Below are 5524 nucleotides of genomic sequence, written 5' to 3' on the forward strand. Positions count from 1 at the left end.
AGAGTTTTTCGGTGAACGGATTATTTCGAAGAGGCTTTGACCACTAAAATCACCTGATTTAACACTGCCAGATTTTTTTTTTTTCCTGGAGAGCAAGCAAAGGATCATTGTACAAGAATCTCCCGAAGACCATTAAATACTTACTGCGGAGAGACATTTTTTTAATACCCTTTATTCCACGTTGCTCCAGTCCACTTAACTGGTAAAAAAAAGAGTAGTACCTGTATTTCAAAGGGGCCAGCCTTGTCACACTCTGTGTCCCGCTGAATCTCCCTGAGAACTACGTTAAGGGTACACGTAAATTTCCCGAGCAAGTTGTTCGGTTGATCGTATCAGCTGGGACCCTCGTCGTCGTATGTATGTATGTATGTATGTATATATATATATATATATATATATATATATATATATATATATATATATTATATATTTGTGTGTGTGTGTGTGTATCACGTGATCACGTGACTGACCAGACCATCAGATGTTGCTACACATCGCTAGTCACAATGCGTTCGCATTGTTTTAGCCTTCGAACGAGCAGGCCAACAGAAGAAAGTGGAGAAAGAGTGATGAAGAGTACAGCAGGGATCACCACCCCCTGCTGGAGCCTCAATAAAGGCTCAATAAACACACACAACGCCCAGTCTGGGAATCGAAACCGCGATCCTCCGACCGCTCTAACCACTGGGCCATTGCGCCTCCACGTGTGTGTATATATATATATATATTATATATATATATACACATACATATATATACACATACATATACACACACACACACACACACACACACACACACACATACATGTGTGTGTTGTCAATGTGCACCAGAAACATCCACTTCTTTTATGTTACTCAGAAGAAATTATAAAATCCACTCACACCTTATTTTGAAATGCCTTAATGTGAAAAAGATTCGTTTGTTACAACCGAAACGAAAAATTGCGGTGCCAAATAGACTCAAAGAAGACATTTTTTTAAGGGTAATTTCAAAACATATATTAGCAGAAATCAGTTTTTTTTTCTTGTTTTATATATATATATACACACACACATATATATATATATATACACACCACACACATATATATATATACACCACACACACATATATATATATATACACACCACACACACATATATATATATATATACACCACACACATATATATACCACACACACACACATATATACACACACACACACACATATATACACACACACACACACATATATATACACACCACACATATATATACACACACACACATATATATACACACACATATACACACACACACACATACACACATATATATATTCGTGTCGCAAATATAGATATTAATCAAAACACATTAAGAATTTAATTCATAAAACAGTCCACTCGGCAAGAAAATAGTCAGAAATTACAAACCTATCCAAATGAATATAAACATAAACATATAAATACACAAATAACAAGTGATGGTTCCTCATTTCCAGGGACAGATGAAAGTAAAAGTGCTTACCTTGTCGAAAGTTAAGCCGAATTTTCCTAGAAAATGGAATTATTAAGGATCGAGTGCTGATGTAGAAAATTAAATGAATTAACGAAGAATTCAAATAATTTCCGCAATGAACAGTAGATTGCATAATAACATAAAAACATCCTGTTTGCCATTTTCATTCTGTAATATGTATTTATTTGTTTTATTTAGTATCATGCATTTCCGTCAATTCGGACAGCTACTCGACACTTCCTATATCGACATCCGTTGTAAAAAAAAATTATACACTTTTGATTAAATACATGTAATAAACCATTTGAATCCTTTACAAGACAAAATATCTAAACATATTTAACTGAAATTTTTTTTTATCTACTAATAACCAGCATGGTATGCTGCCAAAACATTCACAACTACTCAAGTACAATCTTGATTAGACGCTTCAACAAAATAGATATTATTAGCCATGATAATATAGGCGCAGGAGTGGCTGTGTGGTAAGTTGCTTGTTTACCAACCACATGGCTCCGGGTACCTTGGGCAAGTGTCTTCTACTATGGCCTCGGGCCGACCAAAGCCTTGTGAGTGGATTTGGTAGACGGAAACTGAAAGAAGCCCGTCGTATATATGTATATGTATATATGTAAGTGTGTGTTTGTGTGTCTGTGTTTGTCCCCCTAGCATTGCTTGACAATCGATGCTGGTGTGTTTATGTCCCCGTTACTTAGCGGTTCGGCAAAAGAGACCGATAGAATAAGTACTGGGCTTGCAAAAGAATAAGTCCCGGGGTCGAGTTGCTCGATTAAAGGCGGTGCTCCAGCATGGCCGCAGTCAAATGACTGAAACAAGTAAAAGAGTATAAAAGAGTAAAAGGGTATAATAATAATAATAATAATTAATTCTTTTATTGGCCACAAAGGGCTGACAAAAATTAATTATAACATAAAGGGACAAAACACAGGACGAAAGGTTACAAAGGGTTTTGTCCGTTTGTAAAAATCCGTGTAAAAAACAGTATAACAACGAAAATATTTAACAATGAAAAACTCCCAATAGGGGGAGGTGCTTCGAAAGGTTCCTGGTGGAAAGACCCATAAAAGCCACGGGAGCCTGGTCAAAAGTGGGGTAGAGAGCCCCTTTCTCCTTTTGTAATACCTTTTTCTTACAAGTTTATTCTCAGAATGGGTCCTTTCATACTGGCCATTCTTTCGACATTTATCCACCTTTCAATAAATTTGCCACGAGACAGCACTTCCCTCTCTACTCTCATCTTCCTTTTCAAGTGAAACTTGAAAAAGTTGATGAGGCCTTGGCCAAAGAGGAAAGTGTCTGACCTTAGCCCTTTCAAACGGGTCCACCATACAATCTCTTTCGCCACAGCCACTAAGCACAGGAAAACGGCCTCGCCCTCCTTGTTAAAGGAGGTCGGCGAGGAAATCTTCACTATGGATTCAGCTGATAGCCGGATCCGTCCTATATGCGACAGTAGCTGTTCGACATAAACCCATAGTTCAGCAATACTCGGACACTGGACGAGTGTATGCAGAACGGTTTCGCCGTCCTGGCAGCACCTCGGGCAGGTCCGGCTGACGGCACTTCCGTGCCGGTAGAGTTTATCCCGAACAGGCAGTGCCCCTCGGTAGCACTGCCAGGCGAGCGACCTCTGGAAATTATCCATTGGCCCCGGCCCGAAAGTCCTTCCGAACAGACCGCTCAACTCGATATCGTCAACGCCTAGAGTTTCCCCGAGAACGTCGTCGCACTTTTCTTCCACTAGAGTGGAACTACGACCGAACGCATTGCCCGCTTGGTGGAGGGCAGAGAGAGCTTGACGGCACTCGAGGTGCCAAGTGCCCTTTCTCGGTCTGCGTTTGATCCAGGTTTGCAGCTCTGTCAAAGAGACGAGCTGCGGAAAGTCGCGTCCGACAAAAGACGACCACACCTGTTCAACGTCCAGGAAGCAAATAATAATAATAATAAATTCTTTTATTAGCCACAAGGGGATTCACATAAAATAACATTAAAAGCCATGCAACAACACAAAAGACAAAAACAGGACGATAGAGAGGGATTTTTCAGCGTGTAAACCATATAAATAGCGGCTAAAAATTAAACAAATTAAACTCCCAATAGGGGGGGTGGGCGTTTTAAAGTCCTCGTGGAAAAATCCACAAAAGCCACGGGTGCCTGAACAACAGGACAAGAGCCCGTCTCCCTTTCTTTTTACGGGTGCATGCTCAGAACTGGTTCTTTCACAGTGGCCATTCATCTGTAACGGGAACTCGTTGCTTCTTACACTTTTGGGGTGCAACTCAGGTGCAACACAATTTCCGTTCTTTAATTTCCAGAATCTACCAGTCAAAGAACACGAAGGCAACCTTAAATATATATATATTCTTTATTTTCTTATTCACAGAAAGAAGTAAGGTGGTATATTGGTATCCACTTGGTTCTGGTGTGGCAAGGCTGAACTTTAACACTTGTAAGAATCTTACAACAAGTTCAGCAGCAAAACAGAGCAGGTCAGATCTTAGCGTCCAGAGACAGCGGAGAAAATAGGTCTGCCACAATCTCGTATGAAGGCCTTCTGCTGCTGCTGCTATGCGTGTCTCTCTGTGCCCTTGTTAAGGGAACGCTGTCCCTCGCCTATCAGCTAATGCCACATCAGCAATTCCTTCTTCAGTCTTCGCGCATGTCCGAGGGGGCACTTCCCTTCTGCCTTTCCAGAAGGCTCCAACCCCGCACACGCACACTGAAGAAGGACGTTCCGCACCCGCACACTGAAAATGACGTTGCGCGCGCGCACTGTTGTATAACGTCACTACACATCCAACATTCACCCACCTTTCAACAAACTTGCCTCAACAAACTCCACCCTCAACTTCCTTTTCAAGTGAAACTTGAAAACGTTGATGGGGGCTTGCCCAACGAAGAAAGTGTCTGACTTTAGCCCTTTCAAACGGATCCACCATTCTACAATAATAACGGTTGTAAAGACATAACTGAAGACATCCGCAGAAAGAAGGGTCTAAGTATGGCCTGGATCGATTACCGAAAGGCTTTTGATAGCATTCCCCACACATGGATCCTAGAAACACTAACCATGAACAAAGTAGCACCAATAATCATAGAATATACAAAACATTCCATGAATAAATGGTAGCCGGTGCTACAGCTCCAGACAAAACAGGGACTCGTAAAAACCAAAGCCATCCCCATTAGAAGAGGAATATTCTAGGGATACTCGCTCTCTCCACCCTTTTTCTGTTTGGCTCTGACACCTTTATCTGACATGCTAAACGGAGCTGGATGCGGATACAACTGTTACGACTAAACAATCAGTTACCTTTTATATATGGATGACCTAAAACTGTACGCTACAAATGATAAACAGCTGGAAACATTACTACAGATAGTACATGGATTTACCAAAGAAATAAACACGAAACTTGGCTTAGAAAATTGTGCCAAAGCAACCTTGAAAAGAGGAAAACTGGTTCAGAGTAGCAACATCTGTTCCCAGGACTCCGACAATTATTGGTACTGCTGTCACCTTTTTCATCGACCACAGCTGCTTAACTTCCCAAGCTAACCTCTCATATCTCTCAACTTTTCTTCCTTATCGTATACCTTCTTGCCAGCTGGGCATGCTATATCTATGATCCAGCGTAGATTGTTTTCTTTTTTCAATTAAGACTATGTCTGGCTTCCTGTTCTCATGGTCGCACTGAATCATAAAATACCATAGGATCTTTGCATTTCTATTTTCGACGATGCCTTCAGGTTTGTGGTCGAACCAGTTTTTTGCTGCTCTGTCAAGTCCATACTTGTTGCAAAGTGTCCAGTGGACAAGTCTGGCTATATTGTCGTGACATCTCTTATATTCCTTCTGGGCTAGTGGCGTACATTGGCTGGTAATATGCCATACGGTTTCACCGTTTTGTCCACAGATTCTGCACTTATCACTTTCTGCTGTGTTGCCTATTCTGTATTTTATGTAGTTTGTTCTTAGTGCTTGATCTTGGGCAGCACAG

The 5524-nt window shown here is 41.0% G+C and overlaps 1 protein-coding gene across 1 annotated transcript in view; it reads right to left on the reverse strand.

Moving 5' to 3' along the window:
* Positions 1-1651, reverse strand: part of LOC115219238 (protocadherin-17) — a 169334-nt gene extending 167683 nt beyond the window's left edge. Inside the window, exon 1 of the mRNA XM_029789383.2 lies at positions 1512-1651. The gene's annotated coding sequence lies outside the window, so the exon portion shown is untranslated. The remainder of the gene's footprint in view (positions 1-1511) is intronic.
* Between the last annotated feature and the right edge of the window lie 3873 nt (positions 1652-5524).

This window comes from Octopus sinensis, linkage group LG14 (assembly GCF_006345805.1).
Source record: "Octopus sinensis linkage group LG14, ASM634580v1, whole genome shotgun sequence".
NCBI lineage: Eukaryota > Metazoa > Mollusca > Cephalopoda > Octopoda > Octopodidae > Octopus > Octopus sinensis.